The sequence below is a fragment of the Rosa chinensis genome, chromosome 1 (genome assembly GCF_002994745.2).
Source record: "Rosa chinensis cultivar Old Blush chromosome 1, RchiOBHm-V2, whole genome shotgun sequence".
Classification (NCBI taxonomy): Eukaryota; Viridiplantae; Streptophyta; class Magnoliopsida; order Rosales; family Rosaceae; genus Rosa; species Rosa chinensis.
This window is the reverse complement of record NC_037088.1, coordinates 59542363-59559069: the sequence shown is the minus strand read 5'-3', so window position 1 is coordinate 59559069 and position 16707 is coordinate 59542363. Positions and strand designations below refer to the sequence as shown.

Here is a 16707-nt window from a genome sequence, read left to right as displayed (position 1 = left end):
TAGGCCACCAGAGAATCACAGCGACGCCGTCGTCCAGTCACCACCCTCAAGCAATCTCTGATCCCACCACACCGCCGTAAAACGTCCGCACTCCTTCCTATGGTCAGGCGACATCAGCCCCGACACCCATCCATCAACCCGCTGCTCCCCTTTGCAGTGAAGTCCTCCAAACGCCAACGTTGCGATTCTGCAGCCTTCTCCCCAACTAGACCATGCAATCCCGGCCACAAGGACCCTTCTAGCCCGTCTGACGACGCCGCCTCGAGGGCGTGCCGTTGGACCAAGCATACACTGGAACTGAAGACTTCTCGCTGCCTAGGGTTTTGGAGAGAGAGTTTTTTCTTTTTTATCGTAGTTTCTTTTAATTGGTATTGGATGACTGACATACTGGTGATTTCTTTCTTTTTGGGGAAGAAGTCAGCAGCTTCTCAGTTTTGAGATATGTCATCAAGAGTAGTCTGCTAGTGCTTTTGAGTTTTCCATAGTAGTGTTGATTAGATTTTGGATGAGCTTCATAAAGTTCTATAAAAAAAAGTTAAGTTGCTTATGTAATTGATAGGAGCATAAAATGTGACGTTTATAATGTTTAAACCCTATATTTTACTAAGTTATTTCCTTTATCTTGATCAATTTAACTTAGTTAGTGTTTTTACAGATAAAATGGAGATCTACTCATACTAGGAGACCTGTGGAAGACATGTGGAAGCATCTAAGAAGTCTGAAGAAGATCATTACCGAATTGAACACAAATTGTGCTTTAAAAATCAAATCCATTATAGATTCGGAAAACTGCCAGTGCAGATCAGTCAACTTCAACAGAGTGTCACAAATCGATCAGAGCTCAGAAAATTATGATCTTTATATGGTTGGAAAGCTACGGATGTCTAGTTTCCAGAACTTTTTACAGCTCGTCGATATCTATTTTCTAGAAGACGTTATGACTATTTTAGTGCACTGAGGTCAAGTCTGCCGGAAATCTGTTTTGTCAAAGAAGTTCTAACTCAATTTGGTTTCTACAACCTAAAAGAGATATTTTGGGAGTTCTAAATCAAATTGAGTTAGAATTGCTTGTGGAGGATTCCTATTGGTCGAAGATTTCTATTCCATGGCTATAAATAAATAGAGGAGGGTGACAAAGAAAATATACACATCTCTTCCTTCACCCATTTCATCTTCTTTGTCTCTCCATCTCCTCTCCATTTTCTGTCCATTCTCTAGTTTTCTTTGCTTCGATTTGTAGAACTATGAATTCTAGTTAACAAATAATGTTAAGGGCAAAGTTTAAAGCCCGTTTATATGTTTTGAAATAAAGTTGTGATTTCTATATGTTGATTTATATGTTACTTATGTGAGATTGATCAATTGATTTTGTTTTATGGAAAACTTTTATATGTTTTTGTTCTTTGGTGCGCAACTTAGAATGATTGCATATAATTGGAGCTAGTAATTAGGTTCATGCTTTGTGACCCTAATTCGAATAAGTAGTAAAGGCTTTGGACAAAAGTCGAAATTAATTGGTTTGTGTTATTGAATAGACATGCTTTGTGTACTAGGATTAATACAATTATTGACTAAACTTTCACTTGCTCTTAATGATTTGAAACTTGAGTTTGCATGGTTGCTTTGATTGTGTGAAACCTGTTTTCAAAATATATTGGTTAGGTGCTTTGCTTGACCAATTGTGTAAAGGGAAGTAAAATAAGGGACATTGGTTGCTTTGATCTTTGTTTCTTGGTTGATATATTCTCATCTCATAGATGACCAACTATTAGAATTGTGACCGGATTTCTGGCATATGGATGTAGTTTTGATCTTTGTTCCTTACGTTCCACCCTTGTAAATGTGTTTTTACATTCTCTTTATTTTATTTAGTTTAATTTTCGAAACCATAATTCTTAAACCCCCCTTTTGTTTAGTTATTTGTATATATTTCTATTCTTTATATTATTTTTGTAAATAATACTTTATTGTTTAATTTCTTTATTTGTTTACACAATTACAGGTGTACCCTCAATCCCCGGATAGAACGATCCCTATTTACCATAAACTAACGATGACATTTTAAAGGGTTAAATTGCGTGCTGCTTTACAGCGCATCAGTAATGGCTTTTCTGACAACTCTAAGAGTAGGTCAATATGTAATTTCACTGAATCAATAAAAAGAGTTGACATGTTTCCCTAAAAAAATAAAAAAGTTATGTGGAAAATGTTCAGGGCCCGCCCTGGGACTAGGAGAAGCAGGCCTAGGCCTAGGGCCTCTGATTTTGGGGGGGCCTCAAACTCAGATTTTAGGGGCCTAAAAAAATAATTATGTAGGCCTGCAGATAAAAAAAAATAAAAATCGAAACAATGTGAGCCTTTAGCGTCTATGAAGACGCAAACATTGATGCTCTCAGTCTCTCACGCTCTGCTTCCTAATTGTGGTTGAAGAAGAAAAGTCCAATTGTGATTGAACATCCCAAAATGTTTCTCAACTGTTGCTGAAGAAAAGTCGAAAAGCCAAAAGGAGAAGGAGAGTAGGAGTCTATGAGAGTTAATTTTATCTTCCAAAAAGTCAAAAAGGTATGATCTTTAAGCTTTTTCTTTTCAGTTTTGAAGAAATTGTGGTGCATGATGTTTATTCAAGCTATTTCTTCATTCAAAACAAGGATATCACAATTTCATTCAAATTTAATATAATATAATCAGTTAATGAGCATGATGTTTTGAGAAAGCTGCTGCCTGCTGATCTGTTAATTTTGAGCCTTGTGTTGCCATACTTATTGATCTCTAAATATCGTGAAATTTTGATAGGTTTCTATTCTGCTAGTGAAAAAGGGATTTGGAAAGTTTCATATTATTTGGATGTATAATGAATCTCCGGTGATTTTTTTAAGTCTAGACTGCTTTTGGAAAAGTTCCAGAATTTTTAGTGTACCCTCTGACTTTCTGCTGAGATTTGAACTTCTATTTGAATCATTTAACCTCTGGTCTTTGTATATATTGAACTAGACATTTTATTAGTTGTTTCAAAATTGTTTTCTTGTCAATTGGTTTTAAAATGAATTTTTGGTGGAATTTCTAATTTGACTTTGCTGCTGCAATGTTTTTCTAAAACCTGATAGTTCAGTCTTTTTTCATCCATTGTTTCCCTTACTTCTAGAACTCTGATTAGTTTGAAATTTTAATATGTTGTACCTTGATATGTCAGCTTTCATTCTGCAAAATTTCAACTTCATTGTTGCACAAATGAATTTTTCGTAAATCCTCAAAGACAAACTGTTCCTGCCTACAGTTTACACTTTAAGTTGTGTCAAATTTGGTATTTTTCTGAATTTCTCTTGCTGAATTTGGTGCCTCAAATTTTTTTTCGCCTTGAGCCTCTAAACTCATAGGGTCGGCCCTGAAGATGTTAAATTGCATTTAGCTTATAGTTTTTAAATTTTCATAAATATCTAGTGAAATATAGCTATTGGGCCATGTCCGTCAGCATCGGACCTAATCTACCAGAATAGTGTAAGCATTAAAATATTGGCAAGGAGAGGTAATATCCCATTGAGACAAATCCGGGTGAGGAAGAAAATCTTGGAGAGGTAATATCCCATTAAGATGGATCCGAGTGAGGAAGAAAATCTTGGAGAGGTAATATCTCCTTGAGATGGATCCGAGTAAGGAAGAGATTGTTAGTATTAAAATGTTGGCATTCTTAACTAAACACAAAACTCTACCCAAAGTCCCATGTGCAACCAAATACGTACCAAATTGTTTAATTCTATGGCTTTGGAATAATCTGACAAAGCATGAAATATGCTTAAACTGTAAGTGTGTCAGTTCCTCTTCAGCATGCTGAAGGATACCGCGGCATGCGCTCTCTCTCTTGCTTGTACTTTCTTATCTTCCTATTATGGAATCCTTGTTGTCCGCTCAGTGTAATCATGAAGACCTTGCTGTCTAAGAAGGAAGTGGGAAGTCAGTGCCTCTGCATCTCGTGGCCACACTTCAACCAAACTGAAGGAATCTTGGTGATTGCTTCCTCCTATATATATAGGAGTTCTGTGGTTCTTCTCAGCATTGAAAATAGTTGTTCTTTTCAATCCCTTTATTGTAAAGGAGTCGTTCTCTATGTATTTCTATTTTGTCAAACTGGTTTGTTCCAGGATTGAGAACAGTTTGAAAAACATCTAGTGAGTCTGTCCAGATAGGATTGCCGCGGTCAGTGCAATCCCAGAGTTGTAAACAAGTCAGTCCAGGAATGATTGTCGCGGTCAGTACAATCCTTGTGTTGTGACTTGTAATATGTTTTTCACTAGTGATTTGGTTTGGTCTTTCAAGAGTTAAAGGCCACGCAGATGTTTTCCCTCGATAGGGTGTTTACTGCGTTAACAAAAATCTGTGTTCTTTATTGCTTTAGTTGGTTTGTTTGATTGTTCAATACATTCTATTCAATATCTACTCTCAGGATTGATCACCCAGTTGCAATCCTAGAGAAAGTTAATTTTTGTGAGTCTATTCACCCTGTCTAGGATCTTCAATTGGTATCAGAGCGGGTCGCTAACCTGTGTTAGTGTGTTCCTCTGGACTCCTAGAATGGATCGTGATAGAGTCTCTAGTTCCATTAACTCTCCTCCATATTTTGATGGGAAAGATTACTCTCAATGGAAAGTAATGATGATGGCTTTCCTGCAATCTCAAGAGGATAAATTATGGAACATTATAGAGAAAGGTTGGATAGAACCAACTAAAAGGGAAGCTGAAACTTCAAATCTTATTCCTAAACCAAGAGGTGAGTGGACTGTTGCTGAGCAATCTGATCACAAATGTGATACTAAAGCTCGTTATAGCCTTTTCGCTGCCTTGTCGGATAAGGAAAGAAAAAGAATTACAAATTGTCCAACTGCTAAAGCTTCTTGGGAATTACTTCAAACCACTCATGAGGGTAACAAAAAGGTGAAAGCACAAAAACTTCAAAGCCTTGTGCTCGAATTTGAAGAAATGACTATGAGAGAGGATGAATCTGTTGATGACTTCCATAGTCGCCTCATCAATGTTACCAATCAATGTCATGGGTTGGGTGATCCTATTATAGAACATAGAATTGTGAAAAAGTTTCTTCGAGCTCTTCCTCCTAGTTTTGAGGCTAAGCAAATTGCCATTGAGGAAGCTCAAGATCTTGATTCATACTCATTAGATGAGCTTGTGGGAAATTTGAAAACCTTTGAGTCAAAAAAGAGAAAGGGTAAGAAAGAAAAAACAATTGCTCTAAGCACTTTGAAGAAAGAGGAAGACCTTTCTGATTTTAATCTAGAAGAATTTGCTCTTCTCACAAAACAGTTCAAAAAATTTCTTAAATCTGCAAGGTCTCTCCCTTCTAGCTCTAGAAATTTTTCTAGTTCTACTTATTCCAAAAGAAATCAGAATGATGATGTTTCAAATGACAAATACTCAAAGTCCTCAAAGTTTCTTCAAAAGAAGTCTTTTGGTGAAAAACCAAAATGTTTTGAATGTCAAGGATATGGTCATCTTGCTGCTGATTGTGCAAACAAAAAACTTAAGTCTCAATCAAATAGAGCTTTTAAAACCTCTTGGAGTGATAGTGAATCGGAAACTAAGTCCGACCATGAAGAGGAGGATGCTGCCCTTGTTGCTACCACTCAAAATGAGTCCTCAGATGAATCTGATGATGATGAGCACTCTGAGGAGGTAGCCTCTAACAAGTTCGAGCAACTGTACAAAGCCTCAAAAATAATGATTGGAAAGATTGAGGAATTGAATAATCAACTTGCTGTTTGTGAAAAAGAAAAAACAGGGATCGCAGAGAAGTTTCAATCCTGCAAGAAGAAGTGGGAAATTGAAAGAAATGCATTGGTAAGTCAAGTAGAGACTCTGCAAGAGAACTTGAATGCTCAAATCAGGTTAGTTAATTCTCTAACGTCTGAAAAAATCTCTCTTGAAAAATCCTTACATGATTCTCAAGAAAAGTTTTCAAAATTTTCAATTGGATCTGATAAGGTTTCCAAAATGATTGGAATGGGCAAAGTTGATAGGGATAAAAGGGGTCTTGGTTTTCATTCTGGAGAAAGCTCCTCTAAAAGGCCAACTATTTTCGTGAAAAGTAAATTGTTGCCTAAAGAAACTGTTCCTAAGTCATCCAAAAGATTCATTCCCATTTGTCACTATTGTGGTATCTCTGGACACATTAGACCAAGGTGTCTTCGACTCAAAAAGGGTCCTCAAAAGTCTACTGGATCTCATGAAAACTCTTTGCTTCTTTCTTTACAGTCATCTCTGGAAAGATCCTTGAAAGATTTTGGAAGGATTGCTAAACTTGTTGCAATCCCTAGAAAAGAAAAAACTGTTTGGAGAAAGAAAAATAAGTCATTTCATCCACTTACCCCTGCTGATTCTGAACCCTCTGAAATGTGTCTTATATCCTCTTTTTCTTTCTCACAAGTTGAAGAAAATGATTCCATTGCTACATGCTTGGTTGCTCTTACTGCTATTTCATCTAGAAGAGTTGATACTTGGTATTTGGATAGTGGGTGCTCTAGGCACATGACAGGTGATAAAAACTGGTTCTCATCTTTCTATGATGAGGTTATCAATGGTTCTGTCACTTTTGGTGACGGAAAGAAAGCAAAGGTTGTGGGAAAAGGGATTGTAACTGCTCCTGGTATCCCAAATTTAAAAAATGTGTTGTATGTTGAAGGACTCCAAGCTAATCTTATTAGTGTGAGTCAATTGAGTGATGATTTTGAAGAGGTTAGATTCAATAAGCTGAGATGTCTTGTTCTTGATGGTAAGGGTAAGAGTGTCATGGGTGGACTACGATCCAAAGATCATTGTTATTGAGTTAATGCTAATGATTCTATCTCTTCTCAGATTTGTCTTAGTTCCTCCTCAACTGAAGATACTCTCAATCTTTGGCATAGACGCCTCTGCCATGTGAACTTCCAAGACTTGGTGAAGCTCACCACCAAAGAAGGGGTAAGAGGTTTGCCCAAATTGAGTGGGAAACCAACCGGTATGTGTGAGGGTTGCAAGCTTGGTAAGCAAACTCGTTCTTCACATAGGGTCACTAATTATGTGTCTACTTCACAACCCTTAGATTTAATGCATATGGATCTGGTTGGACCTGTTCAAACTAAAAGCTTAGGTGGTAAGAAGTACATGCTTGTTCTAGTCGATGATTTTTCTAGGTTCACTTGGGTGAAATTCTTGTGTGAAAAATCTGATGCTTTTGACAACTTTCAAAACTTAAGCAAAATAATTTCAAATGAGCAATACTCTTCAAATAAATGCATTGTAAGACTTAGAACTGATCATGGAACTGAATTTGAAAATGCTTTATTTGATGAGTTTTGTAATGATATGGGAATTAAGCATGAGTTCTCAGCTCCCATAACTCCGCAACAAAATGGTGTTGTGGAAAGGAAAAACAGGGTTTTAATTGAAATGGGAAGAGTTATGTTAAACTCTGCTGGTCTTGCTCATACTTTTTGGGCAGAAGCAATTAGCAATGCTTGCTATACCATCAATAGGGTCATCTTTCGATCGGGAACTGAAAAAAACTCCTTATGAGATTTTGAAAGGAAATAAACCAAATGTGAGCCATTTGAGAGTGTTTGGTAGCCCTTGTTACATCTATAGGGATAGAGAATATCTTGCCAAATTTGATGCTAAAAGTGACAAAGGAGTCTTTCTTGGTTATTCATTGAATAGTAGAGCTTATAGGGTTTATAACAAGAGAACTTGTTCTGTGATGGAAACCATTAATGTCTCTATTGATGACTCAATTGTGCTCTCACATACTCCTTGTATAAGTTTTGATCAGGTACTTTTCGAGAGAGAAAAGGATGATGATGTTGCTGCTGAATGCCAAGAAGATGAGGAAGTTTCAGAGGAGATTGATGATACCTCTGCAATCCAGCCAGTTTACAGAACTGGACAGCAGCAAGTACATAAGGATCATTCCCTTTCTGACATCATTGGTGATGTGAATGATGGTTTGAAAACCAGGAGACAAGCAAAAAGGGTTGTAAGCAATCTCTCTATTCTTTCATGTTTCATTGCAAAGCATCAAGAAGATATTAGCATCATTACATTTTATGGTTTTGTTTCTGTTATAGAACCTAAAAATGCTAAAGAGGCTTTGTGTGATGTTAATTGGAAAAATGCCATGCAAGATGAATTGAGTCAATTTGCTAGAAATGATGTGTGGTTTTTGGTTCCTAGACCGGACTGTTCAAATGTCATTGGAACAAAATGGATTTTCAAAAACAAATCTGATGAAAAGGGTCAGATTACCCGCAACAAAGCAAGGCTTGTTGCTCAAGGGTATTCTCAAGTTGAAGGTCTTGATTTTGATGAAACCTTTGCCCCCGTTGCAAGGCTTGAATCTGTTCGTCTTCTCTTTGCCATTGCATGTCATTTGAGGTTTATTCTTTATCAAATGGATGTGAAAAGTGCGTTTTTAAATGGTGTTCTTCAAGAAGAAGTGTATGTTGAACAACCTGCAGGATTCATAGATCCTATCCATCCCGACCATGTGTATAGACTTAAGAAAGCTCTCTATGGGCTGAAACAAGCCCCTAGAGACTTTCCTCTCATCTTTTGGATAAAGGCTATGTTAGAGGTTCAATTGACAAAACTTTGTTTGTAAAAAGAACTTCTCATCATTTAATTCTTGCTCAAGTCTATGTGGATGACATTGTTTTTGGTTCAACTTCAGATTCATTGATTGAAGAATTCACTAATATCATGAAAAATGAGTTTGAAATGAGTTTGTGTGGCAAATTAAATTATTTTCTTGGTCTGCAAGTCCAACAAAGGAGTAATGGTCTCTACATCTCTCAAACCAAATATGCTAATGACCTTGTGAAAAAGTTTGGTTTGGATGCTGCTACTGCTGTCCGAAATCCCATGGGAACTAGTTCAAAACTTGATGTGGATTTGACTGGAATTAGTGTTGATCAAACCTTGTATAGAAGCATGATAGGAAGCTTATTGTACCTTACTGCTAGCAGACCCGATATTTCTTTTAGTGTTGGTGTTTGTGCTAGATATCAAGCTAATCCTAAGGAATCACATCTAAAGGCTGTTAAACGCATCATTAGATATGTTTCTGGAACTTCTAACTATGGGGTTGTGTACACCTTTGATTCCAATGTTGAGATTGCAGGTTATACTGACTCGGATTGGGCAGGAAATGTGGATGATCGAAGAAGCACCTCGGGTGGATGTTTCTTTGTGGGAAACAATCTTGTTTCATGGCATAGCAAGAAGCAAAACTGTGTGTCTCTCTCAACTGCCGAAGCCGAGTACATTGCAGCTGGTAGTTGTTGCACCCAAATGTTATGGATGAAACAAATGTTGAACGACTATGGTTTCCCTCAAGGTAAGTTGTCAATCTTTTGTGACAACACTAGTGCCATTAACATCTCTAAGAATCCTGTTCAGCACTCACGCACAAAACATATTGATATTCGATATCATTTTATTCGTGATCTTGTTGATGCAAATATACTTGAGTTGGAATTCATTCCCACTGAAAATCAATTGGCTGATTTGTTTACAAAACCTCTAGACAACCTTCGTTTTGAGTCTCTTAGGAAGTCTATTGGAGTGTGCTCTACTGTTTGAATATTCTCACTCGTATATGTAGGCTGTATGTTACATCTTGTATATGCTGCACTTAGTGTAGGATGTGAAAAAAAAAATGTGCATAGTTTCAATCCTGGTAAGAACTGACCAAGTCTTGATCTAAGATCAGAGGATAGTTTGTTCAAATTTCCTTCTTCCTTGGTCACTCAAGGTTCTCAAGACTCTTTGCATCAGCTTTTTATTGTTCACTGCTCTACTTGTGGTTGAAAAGTCTATTACCTTTAAACTCTTGCACCTAAATCTCTTGTGGGGTGTCATATTGTGGTCAGTTTTTATGATGGTTTGAGATGAGTAGTTTATAGTTTATGCTTCTTTGTGAAAATTTTTAGAGAAGCTTGGCCAGACTATTCCCAAAGTAAACGGGCCTTGGTCGTGGTGAACGATATGAGGATTGGGAAGAAAAGGGAATGGTTTGGTCACCCCGGTGGTATTTTTCTTGTTAGATATCCTCTTTTTGACTCGAGTTGATATGTCCTTAGGAGTTTCCTTGTTACACTTAATGCCTTAAAACCAACTGGTTTGAGAGCCATTGACATAAGACTTGTTACATGGGTCAAAAATATGGTTTCGAAAGCTCAAGCTTAACAAAGCCAATGATTATGAGCTAAATTAAAAAAATAAAAAATAAAAAAAAAAGGAGTGATAAGGATCAATGAAATCAAATAGGACTACATCTCATTCCTTTGTAATCTCTTGTGTTTCAATTCTTATCCCTTGGATGGTTTAGCTCAAGGTTCTCAAAAATTCAAGAATCATGACATGCTACAAATCCTCTTTGAGCCGTGTTTATAAAAAGGAACTGTCAAATTGTCTTGAGTTTCTCTGTGGGATCTGGAGGAATTCAAAAGTGGTCTGCAATCCTCTGTGGCTCTTTGCCTGGCTTGTTAAGATAAAACTGGGATTGACTATGTCCTTCATCTTTTGCTTGCTTGCATTTTGAAATTCTCAATAATTCCGCTGCATATATTGAGGGGGAGTATTCATTGATACATGTAGTTTTCCTTGTGTTCTTCAAAATTGAAGGTTGTTAGTTCAAAAAAAAAAAAAAACAAAAAAATGTTATCCAAGTTGGCCTTTTGCATTTTTCTGCAGATTTTGTGCTCTTGAATGGATGTTTTCTGTTTCTGTTGATAGCGTTTTCCCTTTGTCATTCCTAGACAAAAAGGGGGAGAAGTGTTAGGGTGCGTTTGTGCCTTAATTGCCCATGCTTCACTTGGTATTTCTTGTGCAATTGTTTCAGGTAGGCTTGGTTTGCAGCTGCTATCTAAGTGTGAGACTAGCTTTTGGTTGCAAAATAGTGTTTTGTTTAGAAATGCCAAAGGGGGAGATTGTAAGCATTAAAATATTGGCAAGGAGAGGTAATATCCCATTGAGACAAATCCGGGTGAGGAAGAAAATCTTGGAGAGGTAATATCCCATTAAGATGGATCCGAGTGAGGAAGAAAATCTTGGAGAGGTAATATCTCCTTGAGATGGATCCGAGTAAGGAAGAGATTGTTAGTATTAAAATGTTGGCATTCTTAACTAAACACAAAACTCTACCCAAAGTCCCATGTGCAACTAAATACGTACCAAATTGTTTAATTCTATGGCTTTGGAATAATCTGACAAAGCATGAAATATGCTTAAACTGCAAGTGTGTCAGTTCCTCTTCAGCATGCTGAAGGATACCGCGGCATGGGCTCTCTCTCTTGCTTGTACTTTCTTATCTTCCTATTATGGAATCCTTGCTGTCCGCTCATTGTAATCATGAAGACCTTGCTGTCTAAGAAGGAAGTGGGAAGTCAGTGCCTCTGCATCTCGTGGCCACACTTCAACCAAACTGAAGGAATCTTGGTGATTGCTTCCTCCTATATATATAGGAGTTCTGTGGTTCTTCTCAGCATTGAAAATAGTTGTTCTTTTCAATCCCTTTATTGTAAAGGAGTCGTTCTCTATGTATTTCTATTTTGTCAAACTGGTTTGTTCCAGGATTGAGAACAGTTTGAAAAACATCTAGTGAGTCTGTCCAGATAGGATTGCCGCGGTCAGTGCAATCCCAGAGTTGTAAACAAGTCAGTCCAGGAATGATTGTCGCGGTCAGTACAATCCTTGTGTTGTGACTTGTAATCTGTTTTTCACTAGTGATTTGGTTTGGTCTTTCAAGAGTTAAAGGCCATGCAGATGTTTTCCCTCGATAGGGTGTTTACTGCGTTAACAAAAATCTGTGTTCTTTATTGCTTTAGTTGGTTTGTTTGATTGTTCAATACATTCTATTCAATATCTACTCTCAGGATTGATCACCCAGTTGCAATCCTAGAGAAAGTTAATTTTTGTGAGTCTATTCACCCTGTCTAGGATCTTCAAATAGTGACACAATAAGCGCGGGAAGATGGAAATGGTCCTCAATATTGTGCGACGCTTTAGTCGGCACCTGACATAACTCTCTTGTAACCATTTCGCATAACAGGTAAAGCACAGTTTTGTATTGATTACATTTTTATGAAAGATGGTGGAGAGGGAATGGTGAAATCTTGTGAGATTGTGAGGTAGATCTCGTACACCAAAGTTTTGTGATGTTTAGGCAGAATGCAATTCAGCTCGCAGAGAAGGAGAAGAGCGAAAAGGAGCTTTTGAGCCAAATCATCGGAGAAGCTGAAGATTTCAAGGTTGAATTTTATCAGAAGAGGAAGATCACTTCTGAGAATAACAAAGCTACTAACAGGGAAAAAGAGAAGGTTAGATCAAGTTAACTTTTCAGAATATTATGGTTTCCTCTGTTCTTTGTTTTGACTAGCTCTTCTGTGAGATAATATCAAATTTTTATCTGGCTGCCTCTGTTTTGAGTGTGGTCTGTATGCGTTTTAAGTTTGTGTGAGCTGATACTGATATTTCATTACTCACATGGTATTTACGCTTGATTTGCTGATCAATGTTGTCTTTCTCTTAAGACTGAGAGCGGTAGAAAAAAAAAGAAATAATTTGCTTGGTTGAAATAGGTTTCCTAGAAGAGACACATCTGGTTGGCAAAATCTTGGATTTCCGTAAAGTAATTATCTCCCTATGAGAACTTGAACTAATTCTTAACTCAACGAAGTAGTAATCAGAATATATAGGGTTCAGTGCATGAATCTCTGCTACAACATCTCCCTGGTAGCTGGCCTTGAAAAAGATGTGGTGTTAATGCTGTATAAAGGATCAAAAATGAGTCCCTTTTCACTTAGCTTGGCAAGCCTATCTCATTGGGTTTGGATAGGAGTTATCATGTATTCAGCATTAGCTTCCAAGTAAGTTTGTATGTTGGGTAATCCACTACTATATTATTAAAATCTTTCAAATCCACTACTATATTCAGCATTAGCTTATAAGTAAGTTTTTAAGTGTCTGTTGCCTTGTTAGTTAGAGATCTAGTTTGGATTCTGTAGGCGGTATCCTTGAGAATGAATCTCATGGAAGTCTCTTACAATTGTTCTTGCAAGTTTCTACTCATTTATTAGAAACCTCATTCTTGCAATTATTGAATAGGTTGGATGTTTCTTTTCTAAAGTTAACAATGCAGAACCAAGAATATAAGTGCAACAGCTTAATTATGGGAGAATAAATCATTTCTGCTTTGTAGAATTCTGAGTAACATGGATAAACCATAATTCTCTATCCTTTGTGCTAGTATTGAATATCCTAACTACGATATTTGGTGGGTTTAATGGTTTTTGGAGCTCCAGTCTCTTTAACTAAACATTCTCGAATTTCATTTTCCATAACTGTAAATTTCTTGGCTTAGAATCTCTGGTATCTAGATTGTAAGATACGGTAAGTTAGAATTGAGGAGCGATTTATGTTCCTGGCATTATTGTTTTGAATATCTGTCTCTTCTCAGATGTTTGTTGCCAGTCAAGAGAAGTTTCATGCTGAGGTAGACAAGAACTACTAGAAGGCAGTTGAAGATCTCATTCCCAATGAGGTGCCAGCAATAGAGAAGAAGAGAGGGAAGAAGGATCAAGAAAAGAAGCCTTCCATTGTCGTTGTGCAAGGTCCAAAACCTGGTAAGCCAACTGAGCTCTCGAGGATGAGGCAGATACTTCTAAAATTGAGGCATAATACGCCTCCTCACCTAAAGCCTTCGCCACCGGCACCAGCCACTACCCCTGAGGCTGTAGTTGTCACTGTGGCAGCTGCGCCCGAGGCTATAACTGCTGTTTGATAATTGTGATTAGTGTTCTTTGTCAACTTTCGAGTTAATATATGTTCGTAGTAACAAAGCACTTTGATCAATATTGTGAAGTTTTTCTTGTTTTAGTAACAAAGCACTTTGATCATCTAATGGGCACATTCAGGAGACCTGTTCTTAAGTTTTGTGTCTCATATGTATAGTGGGTCTGAAAGAAGGGGGTGAATGTGATTCGATCAGTTTGGTTAATAGGTACTAATTACTATCCAAAATGATGATTTAGGTTTTTTAGTTATAATTTATAAAGGGTCTTTGACCCAAAGCCCCAAAATAAGTAAAAGTTATCCCTTTTACCCTAACATCAGATTTTTATTCCTCCTTACCCAATTTAATGTAGAAAGACAATTTTACCCTCAATCAAATTAATAAACTCCACATATGCCTGCGATCTCTCTCTCTGTCTCTCTCTACCCCATTCTCTCTCCTCCGATCTGAAACACACACTCTCTCCACCTCCGGCGTCGATTCGCTCCAATCTCCACCTCCGACAGGCGTCGATTCGCTCCAATCTCCACCTCCGACAGGCGTCTCTCTCTCTCTCTCTCTCTCTCTCTCTCTCTCTCCACCTCCAGCCGGCGTCGATTCGCTCCCCGATCTCCAACTCCGGAGCTGTTCGACCTCTAGCCCAGATTCCGTTGCAACTCGCCAGTGAGCTCGGCCACGTCCAACCGCCGTCATGATGAGTTATTTTTGTTCGGCCGAATTCTGGTCATGTTTGTCCTCGAGCTAAGTTTTGCTTTGGATATGGGGCTTGGTTCTCATGTTTGGCACGACACTCTGTTTTGTGAGGGAATTGGAAATTGAAAACTGAAGTTACTTTGGATATGAATTTTTATTGATCTGTCTTTACTTATTTTGCAGCATGTCGGTGGAGAAAAATCCCAGAAACTGAATGCTTGGTCGTCGTGAGACTGTGAATGGGAAGGTATATCATAGTTGCAGACTATCTATGACTTTCTTGTGCATAGCTAGCTATCTGGCTTGCTCTTTAAGTTTGTAGCTAGTAGGAATTTTTGGCTGTTTGCAAGTTGGTAAATGTTAAAACCACAGATTCTTTGCATATCTCTTCCTCATATCAAGCTTCAGTAACAACAACCAAATCTCCTCCATTAATTGATTTATCTCCAGCTTGATATTGCTATTGTCAAGGATCTGTTATGGCTAGAGTTTAGCATCAGTTACAAGGCTAGGATTGAGCAACTTGTTTATTGTTGTAATTACAATTGAAAGTTCTCTGTAAATATAATCTTGTATACTGCTATATATTGTATAGAATGCATTTGCACAAATCAATGAAAATCACTTTCTTCATGGTATCAGACTAGGTCTCGTATCCTCACCTACATTTTCTGTCTTCCTCATGCTCTCATAACCGTCCATTCCTCTCTCTGGCACAATCGTTTGGGTCATCCATCTTCTGCTGTCTTAGATGCCCTAAAGTCAACTATTGGTTTCCCTTCTCATTTTCATAATTTCTGTCATGATTGTGCACTTAGCAAATCACACCAATTACCTTTTTCATCAAATAATGTATTTGCTTCTGAACTTTTTCATATTATTCATAGTGATGTGTGGATGTCTCCTGTGTTGTTGGTTAGTGGCTTTAAATACTATGTTTTGTTCACCGATGAATTCTCACGTTATACATGGATATATCCAATGCGCCGCAAAAATGAGGTTCTATCGCATTTTCAAACTCTTGTTGCTATGGTTCGAAACATTTTTAATGGGGCTATTAAATACCTCCAGAGTGATAATGGTACAGAATATGTGAATACTACCTTTTCTCATTTTTGCAAGTCTTTAGGAATACAACAACGATTCTCATGTCCACATACACCGCAACAAAATGGCCTCGCTGAACGCAAACACTGTCACATTGCCACCATGACTCGCACACTTCTCCTTACATTTGGGGCTCCTCAAAATTTATCGGTAGAAGCAGCCTTAACATCTGTCCATCTTATTAATTTACTTCCTACTCCTGTACTCAATTGGTCAACTCCTCATTCTCGTCTTTATGGCACTCCTCCATCCTACTACTCCTTTTGTGTCTTTGGTTGCTCTTGTTTTCCACATTTAGATTCATATGTTTCCAATAAAATGTCCAGTAAAAGTGTCGAGTTTGTCTTTTTAGGATACAACCCTAATCATAAGGGCTATAGGTGTCTTCATCCCCAAACAGGTCGAGTTTTTGTCTCGTCATGTTCTATTTAACGAAAATTCTTTTCCGTTTAAAGATTTACAGTTACAGCCTACCGCTGATCCGCTAGAATTTGTGCTCTTGTCTAGCCCAGTTCCTCCATCAGACTTGGCCCCACCTGCTGAGCCTTCTTCTCCCAATGGTCACATTTCCTCTCATTCTGACCGAGTTGAATTTTCAACTCCCATCTCTACACTCCCAACGTCCCCTGCAACTCACCCAACTTCACCCGGCCGACACCATTCCCTCTGAGCCTGTGCTCTCTTCCCCTGCTCGTCCCCTCATCCAGTATACCCGTCGCTATCCCACGACGGGCGACTCGGTCCGTTCCGGCAGCAGCAAACCCAACCGCGACCCACATCGCTCCCGCTCCACCTCCAACGAGCTCAAGTACATCTTCCATCCCAGATATGGCCTCTGCGACCCCTGTCGTGTCCTCCACCGTCGATCATTCATCTGGACCCCCACTTCTCGATGATTCCTCCGCCATCCAAGTGTCGCCCACTCCAGTTCCTCCATCCATTGTTCCTCTGCCGCAAGTTTCTGTTGCACCATCAGTAGCCTCACCTGACGCGGCTCCACCCGCTGCAGCCCTTGCGGTCGATCAACCCACCGCAGCACCTTCTCATCACAGCATGGTGACTCGTCTCCGGGATGG

The 16707-nt window shown here is 38.4% G+C and overlaps 1 pseudogene; it reads left to right on the top strand.

The window, feature by feature from the left end:
• The first annotated feature begins 10509 nt into the window (after nt 1-10509).
• Nucleotides 10510-13949, top strand: LOC112171033 (annotated as a pseudogene).
• The last annotated feature ends 2758 nt before the right edge of the window (nt 13950-16707 follow it).